The sequence below is a fragment of the Macaca fascicularis genome, chromosome 12, assembly GCF_037993035.2.
Source record: "Macaca fascicularis isolate 582-1 chromosome 12, T2T-MFA8v1.1".
In the NCBI taxonomy this organism is placed as follows: domain Eukaryota; kingdom Metazoa; phylum Chordata; class Mammalia; order Primates; family Cercopithecidae; genus Macaca; species Macaca fascicularis.
Genome location: NC_088386.1, coordinates 60,329,184 through 60,344,362, shown reverse-complemented (window position 1 = coordinate 60,344,362; position 15,179 = coordinate 60,329,184). Strand labels below are relative to the sequence as shown.

General features: G+C 38.5%; 1 protein-coding gene across 38 annotated transcripts in view; it reads left to right on the top strand.

The window, feature by feature from the left end:
- Positions 1-15,179, top strand: part of COBLL1 (cordon-bleu WH2 repeat protein like 1) — a 194,026-nt gene that overhangs the window by 54,263 nt on the left and 124,584 nt on the right. For 2 of the 38 annotated variants that reach the window (XM_074009343.1, XM_074009342.1), the window contains exon 1: positions 14,666-14,769. The exons of the other annotated variants lie outside the window; for them this stretch is intronic. The gene's annotated coding sequence lies outside the window, so the exon portion shown is untranslated. Of the gene's footprint in view, positions 1-14,665; positions 14,770-15,179 lie in introns of those variants that run through there. 38 annotated transcript variants of the gene reach the window in all.

The following is a 15,179-nucleotide window of genomic DNA, read 5'->3' as shown; positions in this document are numbered from 1 at the left end:
GTAATGTCAACATCTAGCTGGCCTGGGCTAGGGTTCTGGTCAATCATAGTAGTAAGTTTGGGAGATCTTTCTACTTGGTTTAGGCCAATCAGTGCCCACTTATGTGGGTAGGTTATGGGAATCAATCCCATCTAGTCACCAGCACTGCTAATCTGTGCAAAAAGTATAAAATGGAGGCCAGGGAAGCATCTGACAAGTGTCTGTTACAGTAATTGATATTTTTATTAAATAAAAAGGCTTCTCACATTTTCGAATTCTAATAGTTTATTTCAGGTTTGGTTGTAGAAATTTAGAAAGCCAAGTCCTAAAAGAAGGCACTATGAAATCAACAATGAATAATTTTTCAGGGTTTATGTTTTTCAGAAGCTCCTATGGGAGTAGGGAAGGTATTATTATAGTAAATACAAGTTGGGATGTTATGAGCCATATAAGCTGGAAGACCAAGGATGCAAAGTAATTGAGGTTGCAGGTGAAAGTGTAGCCCTGGTGATTCTTCAAGTACTCAATGATGGATGGCATGTAAATGAGGTTAGGGTATTTATTTGAGGGCTCAAGGTCACAGGCAAGGGATGCAGGAGTGGAAAGTTATAAGAAGCTATATTCAGAGGATGAATACTTCTTTTTTGCCCCAGCCTTACTGAGGTATAGTTGCCAAATAAAAATTGTATATATTTAAGATACAGAATATGTTTTGATATATGTTTACATTGTAAAATGATTACCACTGTTAAGTTAATTAACATATTCATCGTCTCATATAGTTACCATTTTCTGTGTCTGTGATGAGGACATTTCAGTTCTACTCTATTAGCAAATTTCAGTTTTATCAGTCACCATGCCATACATTAGATCTGCAGAACTTGTATTTGATACATTATAATCGTTATATTTGATACGTTTGATTTTTCAGATGTGGAGATGTTTCAGGTAATGACAAGTTCCTAGTGGTAATGGAGGACAAGTTTGGAAAGACCAGTGAGCTAGGTAGGATGTTGAATGGACTATCAATATGGGCACTGAAATTTAGAGAGTAGTGACAGCACCACGGAAGTATAAGCTTACTATTAGCCAGATGTCAAATTCCTCAGTGTTTGTTGAAGGTGACTCAAAGTTAAGTGATTAACATGGTTAAAGTGGTAATAGACATGGATGATGAGACCCTTGGGGGTGAAGGAAGGATTGTTAATGAACTAGAGTCATACATTAGTGCAGAAGGGATTCAGGAAAATGCTGACTGTTCCCTTTCCCTGGTCTGTGGAGGCAAGCAGAGAATGAACAGAGTCCATTTGACAAGTGTGTGATGGAGATGGCATAATCAAGAAAAAGACAAGATACCTTAAGGCAAGGAAGTAGAGGATGCTGTCATAGAAAATGTTAAGAATGGTGTACCAAGCTTTTTGGGAATTAGCAGTTCAAGAAGTACAATGGAAATCATTAGAACGGTGTGGGTAAGGGTTAGTGAAAAAGGATCTGGGAAGGTGACACTGAAGCCATTCTGGGAAGTAATTCTGGATCTCTGTCTCCTGAGGGAGACAGGGCTGCGAGATGAAGACCCTGCATACAGGTTCTCTATGCTGTGATTCTAGACTTTTAAAATTTTTCATTCTTTTAGTGTTATCACTGACTGTTGCTTGAGCTTCTTCTCTTGGATCACCCAAGAAACTGAGCTTCTTGCTGTTTTCCAAGCCATTCCCTATTCCTCCTGCTTCTGTTCATACATCTAGTTTTGCAGAAATGTCTCAGTTCTACTTCAGCATCTCAAGTTAATATCCCATAAGACCATGTCAACCCTCACCTCCTCCAGCATGTGACTCACTATCCCTCTGCCCAGTTATATTCTCTGTTTTATTTGGCATGACTTTTAGGACACTTTGTATTCATGTTATTTTGTGTGTATTTGTGGCAGGACTCCATATCTTAGTATATTTCCTATGCTCTCTAGTAAGGTGCCTTGCACTTTACATGTATCAAAGTACTGTGTGGAATATGAGCAGTCAGAAAAGACTCCAAAAGGAAAAGCCTTCTGAGTTTGTGAAGTTTTGATCCATGTATGAAAATATGCTTAATTCATTTCTGTATGCAGTAAATTCAACTTTGTTAACTAGAATTAATTTTATATAGTACATAGAAACACTGGAAATTGAATTTAAGACATTATTCATCTGAAAAATTAGATTTACCATCTTTTTTAATGTGACTGCTTCATTTTAATTCCTTAATCATCTTAGCTGCCTGTTTTATACCTGTCTGGTATTTAAAAAAAAAAAAAATCCACCTTTTATTGCGGAGGAGGATTTCCTCTAGCTATTTATTTTGAATCAAAGGAGACATCAGCTGTAGCCTATGTCCCTGAATCAGCTTCCTATTTTCTTCTTTGAGAATAAGCCTCAGATGTCTTTTTTTTTTTTCTTTCTTTCCTTTCTTGGACTCAAATACCACTGAAAACTCCCAGCAAGCAGAAAGAATAGTTATATGATGACTGGAATATTGGTATAAAGTTTATTTTTGTTGCCATAGCAACTACTCAGCTACATTGTCTCTCACTTGTGAAACTTCTAGCTCCTATGAAAATATTTTGTGTAACTTCCTGTATTAACCCCTGCTTGAAGTTATGTGTCTGTTCCTGGCTCATCGTGAAGGGCTTTGCCTATTGTTTTTCTTGCTTTGAAGAAACCAAAACCAAACAGAACTCTTTAAATCTTTGACTACTTCTGTTCATTTATGGGGTTGGCTGGAAGTTTCTTGTGAATGTCCAGAGTACCCTTCTGGTATAGTCCGTTTGTGTGGCTATCTGGGACCATCACAGACCAGTCTCACTCTGTCGCTCAGGCTGGGGTCCAGTAGAGCAATCTCTGCTCACTGCAACCTCCACCTCCTGGATTCAAGTGATTCTTGTGCCTCGACCTCGGCCTCCCCCAGTAGCCAGAACTACAGGTGAATGCTACCACACCCAGCTAATTTTTGTATTTTTAGTAAAGATGGGATTTCCCCATGTTGTTCAGGCTGGTCTCAGACTCCAACCCAAATTACCAGACTAGGTAACTTCTAAAGACTAGAAATGTACTTTCTCACAGTTCTGGAGGCTGGGAAGTTCAAGCTCAAGGCCTGGACATCTGGCAAGGGCCTTCTTGCTTCATCCTCACATGGCAGAAGGCAGAAGAGCAAGAGAGCTCACTTGCAGCCTCAAGCCCTTTTTACAATAGCATTAATCCATTCATTAGGAGGGAGCCCTTGTGACCTAAACATCTCTCATTAGGCCCCCCTCCCAACACAGTCACATTAGAAATTATGTTTCTAACACAGAAAGGAAGGACCATAGCATAGCAGGTATGGACAGTCATACCATAGCACCTTCATTTTATATGTATATTAATTGTTTTTTAAAAAAAAAACATGTATTGACTCTAGTAGCAGTGCAATCCAAAAACGAAAATAGCAAATTTCCTTCTCTAAGGGAATCTACAGTGTAAAGGGAAACAGATAAATGCATAAGTATCATATAGCACTTTTGCACCCTGATTACCCATGAATGGCCTCCTCTAAGTGCTTAGGGAACAGAAGACAGGGAAGCAAAGTATGCAAACAGAAGGAAGGGAGGAGAGATTAGGATGCCTTCTTCAGGAAATTCACATTAGAGCTGGCCCTTCCAGAGAGAATACAGTACGGTGGACAATGGGTGGATATGCTCACATCACTCTGGAATTCATCACAGCAGCCGCGTGAAATAATTACATATGTGGATCCAGCACTTTCTGTATGCTTTCGCAGTGTGTAAGGAACTTGGAGGACTAAAGAAATATCTACAAATTATGCCTTAAAGAAATGAACTTAACATTTAGAGATAAAATGCAGATACAAAAATAGAACAATAAAACGATGTAGGATTATATACAAAAGCAAGTGTTTATTGAGGGACTTCTGTGTGTTGCGCAGTATAGTGATGCTACTTTTGTGGATCTTAAAGTCTATAAAATATAAAACATATAAAACATGCATAAATGAAAACTTAATGTGAATGAAGTTAGAGCTAAATGCTGTGAACACTTTGAAATGACAGAATGTACCATGAGATGAGAGAGAAAGGAAGCCTGAGAAGATGACAGTGGTCCACTTGGATCTGCTGCTTCTCCTGCCTGGACTCTGGTCTTGTCACCTCCTTCTCATGGCCTGGCTCCACACATCTAGAAAGAATGTGAAAATACCCACTTTTATCAGAAGCGTTTGATGGGTTAATTGATTGATTGAGACAGGGTAGCTCTCTGTTGCTCATGCTGGAGTGCAGTGGCATAATCATGGCTTACTGAAGGCTGTATCTCCCAGGCTCAAGCAGTCTTCCTGCTTCAGCCTCCTAAACAGCTGGGACCATGGGCATGCACCACCATGCCTGGCTAATTTTTTATATTTTGTAGAGATTGAATCTTGCTATGTTGCCCAGGCTGGTCTCAAACTCCTGGCTCATGCGATCCTCCCTCCTTGGCCTCCTAAAGTGCTGGGATTATAGACATGAACCACCATGCCTGGCCAGTGTGATGGTTTTAACTTCATTTCGATCTCTTGCTTATAATATTAAAGTGTCTGAAACCACTACTGCTAAATCTGTAATTGAATATCTGGGATGGAGGAGGAGTTTTTAATGTTTGGGTCTGACCACCCCAGCGAGGACATGCACTTCTGACCACACTGATTCCCTGAACTGCTTTCTTCAGAGCCACAGGCCACAGCTTGAGAGCCTCTCTTCTCTCCTCTCTGCTCTCCTCTCTCCTCTCTTTTCTCTTCTTCTCAATGGAGTCTTACTCTATTGCTCACGCTAGAATACATGCAGTGGCACGATCACGGCTCACTGCAGCTTCGACCTCCCAGGCTCAAGTGATCCTCCTGCCTCAGCTTCCTAAGTAGCTGGGACCACAATCATGTGTCACCACATCTGGTTAACTTTTTTTTCTAATTTTTATTTTTAGTAGAGATGAAGTCTCATTATGTTGCCCAGGCTGGTCTGGAATTCCTGGGCTCAATGGATTCTCTGACCTCAGCTTCTCAAAGTGATGCGATTACAGGTGTGATCCACCATGCATGTCCTTCATCTTGCCTTTCTGAAAGACCTGTGGAATTTGGGCATTTATTCTTGGAATATTTCTGTAGAAGTCCAAAAAATACATAGTTGTGATAATTGCATACTGAAGGCTTAATCTCCCTTTTATGTAATATATGAAAAAAAATGTGAAAGCAAGGCAAACTACTGAACTATTGAAGTTATAACATTTTAAGTATAACCATTTAAAATGTATCTTGGGGAAGTTCTGATTTTATAGGTGATAAACTTATACTTGCAGTGCGTTTTCTTGTTATTTTGAACATTAAACTTTTATCAAACATTTAATGTGATATATTTATAGAACATTATTTTTGTATTTCAATTGCTATTATGAAGTCTAAATCTTTGACCAGAAATCTACTTGTTATATTAATAACAGTCTTAAAATATCTGGCTGTTTTTATTAAAATTGTGGTAAAATACACAAGATAGAATTTACCATTTTAATCATTTTAATGTGTAAGATATAGTAACAGTTAGTACATATAGAGTGTTGTGCAACCATCGCCACTATCCTAGCTCAGAACATTTCCGTCATCCCAAAAGGAAACCTGTACTCATAAAGCAGTCCCTCCCCATTCCCTTTCTTCCTCAGCCCCTGGCATCTACTGATCTGCTTTTTTTTTTTTTTTTTAATGTGAATAATATAATGTCACAGATTGCAAAATAATGGAAAGAAACTGGTTTGATCTTTCTTGCTCAGTTGATATAAAAAATAATACTTTTCTATTCGGTTTGTTAGACTAATTTTTTAGTTAGGTGATTTAAAAAACATAATTAACAGTTAATTTAGGGATGAGGAGCTCCACTGTAGAAATTTTTATTAAAACATTAGTAATTTTATTAAAGTAGCAAATGAAACTCACAAAATTAAGAAGTAGTAGTAATAAAGGCCAGGCATTTTCTTAAACTTTCATAATACTGAGAATGAACTGTAATACTGAAGCTAGCCATCAAGATTTTTCACACTTTAGTAATTTCTGGGAATATAAAATTGCAAACATGAAAGTAAAAGATAATTCAAAGGAACAAGGATTAGAAGTGTTGGCTGAATAAAGTGTCCTAAGTTTTAAGGATAAAAGTTCTACTTTTTTTTTTTTAACTGGATAGCCTTCTCTGAGGCCAAAGAAAAAACACCATTAAAAGAAAGGAATCGGCCGGGCGCGGTGGCTCAAGCCTGTAATCCCAGCACTTTGGGAGGCCGAGACGGGCGGATCACGAGGTCAGGAGTTCGAGACCATCCTGGCTAACACGGTGAAACCCCGTCTCTACTAAAAAATACAAAAAACTAGCCGGGCGAGGTGGCGGGCGCCTGTAGTCCCGGCTACTCAGGAGGCTGAGGCAGGAGAATGGCGTAAAAACCCGGGAGGCAGAGCTTGCAGTGAGCTGAGATCCGGCCACTGCACTCCAGCCTGGGCGACACAGCGAGACTCCGTCTCAAAAAAAAAAAAAAAAAAAAAAAGAAAGGAATCGCTTTATTCCATTTTTAAAAATTCAACAACACATTGATAATGTTTTTAGGGAAGCATGTTTGCAATTTCTCTAAAAAGCAGCAATGAGGTTTGAATACTTTGTTATATTTTTGAGATTTGTTGAAAATAGATCTACTTTATTGGTTTTCTCTGTGTATGTGGCTTCTTTATGCTTTGTTTTGTCTTGAGCACCTTCACAGATAAAGCCTTTGAAATAAAGTCAGGGTCGATGTTTCATTTGGGGCACAATTTCGAATTAAATTTGACTTTTAGTTCAGTGGAAAAGAATGTAGCTCTGGAGTCAGACTGCCTAGGTTCAAGTCCTGCCTCCAAGGTGTACTACTGCCTTGACTAATTTGCTAAATAGTATTACCCTTATCAGTGAAGTATCTTGTAAAGTATCCATAAAGAGATGTGTCTGTGGGGTTGTGAGAAAGGGGAAAGAGCACCTCAGCAGCACTTCACAAATTGTCTGTTCTGTAGTAAGTATACAGTGAACATGAAAGCTTCTGATTTGACCGTGATGATACCAAAGCATTCTTTTATCTAAAAATTAAATGTTGGCCCAATGCTTCTCTAACTTGTTAGTAGCAATTTTATTTTTATCAGCCTTTCTCAAAACTGTTCCAACCTCTCTCCACAAGTATTCACATACTGTTATCACAGGCATGGGCCATTATTGTGCTATTTTTGTCATATGGATATGAGGTACCTAAAAAATAAAAGGTTTTGGGTTAAAAAAAAGAAAGTCTAGTAAGTTAAATCAATTTAAACAAGAGAAATGTTTGTTGTATCTGTGTAGTGTTCATTGTGATGTATGCAAAAGGTATTTAATCTTATTTTTTGTGTTTTTGATTTTGAGGCAGTAAACTTCTTTTATAATTAAAGTGCAACATTATGAAACTCAGACTATTACAGAGGGAAATGCGTTACTGCTGTTGAAATACTGGAGGGATGTTTGTGTATTTAAAATTCTCCTAAGTATAAGGAAACGCCCAGGGGAAAATATGCACATCACAGGCGAGGGATTCTTAAAGGGTATCTGTTCTAAGGTTGACTTAGTGGAGGAGCAAATTATTGACTGAGAATTACATTTACTCCTTGCCCAGAGACCTCACAAGGCGACAGCAGTCTCCATGAAAACACAGCATTTACACTGTAATGTTGCCTACCCTGCCTTGTGGATTTCCACTTTGCCCGTTAGATACTCTGGCAGCACTGCCCAGGGCAAACATTATTTGGTTTCTAAATAAGGCATAAAGCTGAAAATACACAAAAGTGGAATGGTTGTGGAATAAATAGGAGCGCTGCAGCTCTTGTCCCTTCTCTGTGGTGATAATATCATCTATGTCTTTGAGCTCATATCCCATTATCCTGAGATCCAAGGAAAATAATAATTAGATCTTCAATTAATGTTTAATTATTCATTATTGTCAAAGAGGAAACCACGCTAAAAAGATTGCTCTCGAAAAAAGCCATGAAAATCTCAAAACTTTTCCATGTGACTGACTCAGAAGCCTTAAAAAAAATGGACATATGTCTTTAAGTTGGCCAATAACTTTTATAAATTTAAACGTTTATAAAAGGGAGGAATTACATGGAATTCCTTTCATTCTCAGAACATGTTTACTACAAAGGCCTCTTATGTTCTCATTTGTGGCATTAGAACCCTCAGTGTCAGCCATTTCTACACTGTAGGCACTGTGCTGAGAACTTTGGTTACAACAGTCCCCTAAGTGGCTGTTATTACTACCCCATTTTACAGATGTGGATTTAGGAGAATGAGGATAAGTTAATTTGCTCTAGGTCACACAGACAACTAATGGGAATACCAGGAATCGGGTCCAGGTAGTCAGCTCTGTGTTGCTAGACTACCTCACATTTAAGCAAAAGTAACACTTTGCTTGAATTGTAGGACAGCAGAGTGACATCATTATTTATCTAAGCTATAAAAGAAATAAAAGTAAATCATATCATACTTTAAAAATATTTTAAAATTCATGAGGCAAACCTTTTTCTCATTAGGCCTCATCTCGGCTCTGAGTGCAATATGCAAACATTCCCGCAGATGGAGGCCTGACCCGTGTCTCATACCTGCACGTTCCCTACCATCCCTTTAATATTTGGTCTAAACGTGTGGAGTGCTGTCATCTTAAGTCTTCCCTTTCCCTCTAGACTCAGTTACTGAGACAGAGGCTGATGAAAAAAGACCTGAAGGAAGGCCCTAGTCTCTGTGGTCTCTGTTTGGAGGAGCTAAAAGGGGACTTTTTGGTCAAGAGACTCAGAGAGAATGTCCCTGCTGTAAGGTGACTGTCCTGCCTGGGCCTGAGAGTCTGTGGGAGGCTGGGAAGTGTCCTGTGGAAATAGGCTCTGTGTTCTGGGAAATGGCATGGGTGGGGCAGGGCAGGGCAGGACAGGACAGGTCATTAAGAGCAAGGAGGAAGAACCCTGCATCTCCTGAAGTTTACGTGGAATTCTCCGAGGGATTCAAGACCTCATCAGTGTTGGTGAAGGCTCTTTAATATTGTTCTCAAGGCTGAAGGGAGCAAGGAACTTCCCTGGCTTTTCCTGTTGGGAAAATAGAAGGCAGGGATAGCCCAGATTCTTTCAACTTATCAAGAGATAGCAGGACAGTTTTGCTGAAAATTTCCCAGGCAAAGATGGTGACTTTGTCATGATTTGTGCTGTTTATCCTTTCTCATTAGAGAGCCTGTGATCTAGGGTAATATTTACATGTTTGGATCACTTTTCCACTTAGAATGTAAGAAAAGACCAAATTTCCCTAGCCCTACTTAGGAATAGGAAAGTAATTTGGATAGAAAAACAAAAACAAAACAAAAGAAAAAAAAAACAAAAAAAACCCACAAGCAATTGATCTCATTTGGAGACTGCAAAATATAAAGACCATGTTTCCAATATGACTCTCAAATTCAAAAATCCTGAATGACTCATTTCCTGTGAAGTTTTGTCTTCCTCCTGTAATTTCTATCCTAGTTGTGGTTGGTCTCATCATTTACTGAATTATCGTAGTCATACACTGGGATTTCTCCTGGTCTTCCCCCTCCCCTTTTGTTAACCTGTGACTCGGTCACTAAATTTTGCTGATCCTATCACTTAAATGTCTCCTCAACCCATTTCCTTACCCCTCTTCCCAGTGCTACCAGGTCTTGGCAATTTTTACCTGGATTATTGATCATTTAATTGGTCTGCTTGTCCCTGGTCTTAACCCTTTAATCAGTCCCTTCCATTTTCATTATAATGATTATCTCCATATGCAAATAAGATCGTATGACTCCCTGTTTTACTGATTTTAGATAACCCAAATTCAGTATGGCCTACAAGGCCTTGCTTGGAAAGTTGTCTTTTTTGTCTCACTCACTCTTGTCGCCCATGCTAGAGTGCAGTGGCATGATCTCAGCTCAATGCAACCTCTGCCTCCTGGGTTCAAGCAACTCTTATGCCTCAGCCTCTTGAGTAGCTGGGACTACAGGCACATGCCACCACCCTGGCTAAGTTTTGTAGTTTTAGTAGAGACATGGTTTTGCCATGTTGGCCAGGCTGGTCTTCAACTCCTAACCTCAAGTGATCTGCCCGCCCCCGCCTCCCAAAGTGTTGGGATTACAGGCATGAGCCACTGTGCTGGGCTGACAAGTTATTTTCTTTGGAGAATTAAGACCTCTTTTCTCCCCTTTCATTTGCTATTCCTCCCAAGTATAACCATTTCTGACACACCCACTCTCTGAGCTGGCATTTTATTCCTTCAGTGCCTTGCAATCCTCCATGTCATAAAGGCTCAGTCAATGTTGAGTAAGTTTCTCCTGATCAGTCTCTGCTTTTCTCATGTATCTGAGGCTATTCCTATTAGAACCATCCTATTAGAAGCGCCAGAATTATCTTTTTGTGGCTGTTGCTGGCAACTCTTGGCCACTACGCATAGGAACAGACAACGGTGAGATGTAGCCATGTACTTTGTTTTCAGTGCCGTTCTCCCAAGGCCACATAGAATGCTGTGTTTAGCAGGGCAAATTATTTGACAACATAGAAAATTTTACATAAAAATTCAGAGTTCTTATGTCTTCTGAAAAACTGGAAAACTTCCTAACACAAATTCTCTTTTCCCAGAGTATTAATTAGCTAGATCTGAATAGCCTGTACTATTGCTAGCCTTTTCTCCAGCTCGCTGCAGGTACCCCTATGCCAGTTTCTTTTACACTTGACCCATTTCATTTCTATTGTGCCTCAGTGATGCCTGTCTTAAGGAAGTTGTTTTACACTCTTTAAAAGTTGCTTTCGGAAATCAAGCTAATATTAAGCTTATTATTCATGAATTTCATTTATCTTGGTTTAGAAGATTGTGTTCTTATTTTTCCTAAGAAGGATCATTGTGAGCATTCTTGCTGTTATCTGCATTTAGGTATAGAGCAGCATTCCTGTGTCGCTCTCCCTTAGTGCTGCCTGAAATCACCGCATAGGTGCATATACAAAACATTTCAGGAGAAGCTTAGGGCAGCATCCTTAGGAAGGTATGCAAAGAAAATCTAAAAAAGAATCTTGGATTATACTGTAGTAGTCATTCTGTCTTTAACAGTTGTGTGTGTGTGTGTGTGTGTGTGTAACTCATGATTTAGTGAATTTTTGTTTTTCCTGGCATATTATTTCTTTTATATTGGGTCAAATTACTTCTTTTTAAATAAGACCAATAGTAAGGTTTGTATATGCCAGATACAGAACTGAAAAGACATTTTGAAAAAAAAAAAAAAATCAAGCTACAATTCAAAATTAAACTTGTACTAAATGACATATGGTATTCTGGATTAGATCATGGAACATGTAAAAGACATTAGTGGATAAACTCTTGAAATCCAAATATAGTCTGGAGTTGAGTTAATAATCACTAATTTTAGTATTAGTTTTGCCAAAGGTACATTGTTATATAAGATGTTAACATTAAAGGAAACTTGGTAAAGTATATATGGGAACTGTCTTTAGTTTACTAATTTTCTGTAAATCTAAAATTATTCCAAAACAATAAGTTTATTTTTAAACATTAAATATCGATCGTAATTATTTTTGTGTTTTTTCCCCAAGGGCTAATAGTGTTACCCTTTTTATATATGTTAATCATAATGTTGTTCCAAGGACACTTAATCACAATTTATATAAATAGTTGTTGAATTAAAAAGAAAAGTGTTCCTCATAACTGATTCACTTATTTGATAGCAGAGACTTAATGATTGCTTGTCAAGTGCCAGCCCCTGTTATAGGCATCAGGAGAAGACTGACAAGGTGTCTCTTCTCAGAGTTTAGATTCTGAGGGAGAACCAGGTTGGTGGGGGGCGGGGGGGGGGCAGCCAGACAAAATAAATAAAAAAAAAAGTGATAAATGTTTTGAAGATAATTAAAATAGGGTGATGGTATAGCAATTGGTATGCTACCATAGACTTGACTAAGAATCTTTATGAGAAGGAAACATTTAAACAGGGATATGAGTGAGGAAAAGCATTCTAGGTCCAGGGAACAGTAGTGGCAAAGCCTCTAAGACTGGGGGTGCTTGTATATACCAGACCTAGAAAAAGGCAGTGTTGCTGGAACGCAGTGGGCTGATGAAGGGGCCATGAGAACTAGATAGCGCTGCAGTTTGGGGCTTCCTTTACCAGGATGAGGAGTTTGAAATTTATTCTAAGGGCCATGGGAAGCATTTGGAAGATTTAAAAGAGAATGAATTGATAGTTTACATTTTAAGATGGTGACATGGAAGTTTTGTGGAAGAGATTGGAATGCCTCCTGAGAGCAGAGGCAGGGAGACTGTCAGGGTGGAGTGGGAGAGGATGGGGGGTTGAACTGGACTGGGGGAGGGTTGTTGTAGTATAGATGAAGTACATGAATTCAGCATCTTTTTCGGATTGAAAATGGAAGTGAGGGAAAGAGAAGAATGAACCAAGATGAATTCTTAGATTTTGGACTATATTGGGGCTGTTATTGGGGTGGGGGAGACTAAGGGAGGAGGGGTGAAAAGTTCACTTTTGACATTATCAAGTTTGAGATGAAAAATAGGCACCCAAGAGATTTTAAAATATGGGTAGTAAGACCCCCAAGTAAGGTGATCCCATATAATTGATTATGCAACTTGGGGTATCTTTGAGGGCATACGAGGAGGAAGTATTTGGACACTAACGACTACCACCAGAGGCCAGGTGCCATGGCTCACGGCTGTAATCTCAGCACTTTGGGAGGCCAAGGCTAGGGGATCACTTGAGGTCAGGAGTTTGAGGCCAACATGGTGAAACCCTGTCTCTACTAAAAATACAGAAATTAGCTGGGCATGGTGGCACATAGCTGTAATCCCAGCTACTCAGGAAGCTGAGGCAGGAGAATTGCTTGAACCTGGGAGGCGGAGGTTACAGTGAGCCGAAGTCACACCACTGCACTCCAACCTGGGTGACAGAATAAGACTCCGTTTTAAAAACACAAAACAAAACAAAACAAAAACTACCAGCAGGACAACAGAGACAAAAACAGAATGTATTGCATGTAGGAAAGATTTCAGGATTGGCAACATGAAACGTTTAGAGTGCCATGAAGAAATCAAGCATGATAAGATTCCAGTAAGAATCCTGTTCTTCAATATCTGGAGCAGCATGAGGGGCATTGGTGTTAATGAAGATATGAGACAGTCTGGGTGGGGTTGGGGATGGTTGCCAGATGGAATTGGACTCACGAGAGGCTATGAGGTAAAGAAGTAGAAACTATGAATGCATTTTTTTTTTTTAAGAGGCAGAGTTTCTTCCTGTTACCGAGGCTGGAGTACAGTGGCACAGTCACAGCTCACTGCAACCTCAAACTGCTGGGCTTAAGCAATTTTCCTACCTCAGCCTCCCTAGTAGCTAAAACTACAGCATGTACTGCCGTGCTAACCTGAACATCTTGTTTTTTGAAGTTATTATTGTATATATATTTAAGGTGTACAACATGATGTTATGATAAACATATACATATTGAGATAATTATTGCAGTCAAGCAGATTAAAATATGTATCTCCTCGCACAGTTACCTTTTTTTTTTTTTTTTTTTTGAAAAAATGGTACAGGCACTTGAAAACTACTCTTAGCAAATTTCCAGTTTCCAGTATACAGTACAGTATTATTAGCCACAGTCCTCATGCTGTGCATTAAAGCTTACTTACTCTTCTGAACACCTTCTTAAAAATGTTTTGTTGTGGAGAGAGATGTAGGTACAAAGTACGCAGAGCTGTATAAGAGACAGTCAAAGCTACAAAGCAAATGCCAGTGACAGTTCTTGTGATATTCTGAGCTATAACCTTATCAGTCAGTATTGCACACATGGAGGAAGAAATAATGCTTCTGTCAGTGAAAGTAATGGGACAGGTAATTTTGTATCAAAGTTTCTGTCACTCAGAATAGTCTGTGTTTGATTTTGAACATTCTGGAAATATCAGAATTGTTGCAAAGATGCACTTTGATTTAGAAGAAGACTGACTATAAAATCTAGGTGTTTAAAGTCTTCTCCTTTCACATCAGGGCCCTCACAGTAGAATGTTAGTAGAAGTGAAGCCATGAGACTGAAATGCCAGCTTCTACTGGCTGAATTGAGGTTTCCATGATAGAAAATGATGTTTGCGCTGGACCCATTGGGAGAAATTTTAGGGCATCTGCCAGGAAGTTTACCTGGTTCTTTTTACAAAATTAAATGCCTGCTTTTTTATCCGAATTTTATTTTTATATACTCAGCTTTCTTCAAACTATCATCCTACAAGTAATTTTAAGGTTTTAAAAAATATTATACAGATGTGCTTCTTAGCCATAAGATCAAATGATAAATTAAAATATTTTGTATATATTGAGAATCTGCATTTATAACTTTATAAAGGAAACAAAAAATTGGATTCTCCAGTTTTAAAATTGCTTGATAAGGAGCTGCTTTTTATTTTTGTAATTTTTATTGTGTAAAACACGTTCTCTTCAGAAAAAGACCATATGAAAATGTTAGCATGATTATTCCCAGAATGATTTGATAAGACCAGTGAATTCTTTCTTTTACGTATTTGCCAGAGGTAAGAAGTGCCTGGCACTTACGCATACATGATAAGCAGTTGAGTTAGTAAGAGAGCAGGGCAGTTGGTTCAGCATCCTCTAAAAGTAAAGCGCTAAAGGAACTACTGTTTTATAGAGACTTTCTGGAACAGTTGTAAGTAAATATGTTGTGTAAAACTTTCAAAATAATTTAACCTTTCCTAATCTTTTGCTTTAAAAATATCTAATATTTTCTCTCAAACTACTATTACCCTTACACATTTTAATATGTCTGAGGACTCTTTTTCTCTGTCAGCATTTTTGTAGAAAAAACTGAAGTAGTTATGTTTTTGTGAATTGATGTTTTGGAGAGTAAATTATGTAATTTTTTTTCTTAACGCATTAAATGTATATGCAATGATTAAATGTACATGCATATTAGGGAAAAATGTTTTTAAATGTAATGCTTAATCCATTAAACTCTGTGTGTATACATTATTAACTACTGCTGTTCATTATGTTCTTACTGGAAACACTTCCTTAAGACATGGTGAAGTTCCTTTCAAATTATGGTAAATACTTCAG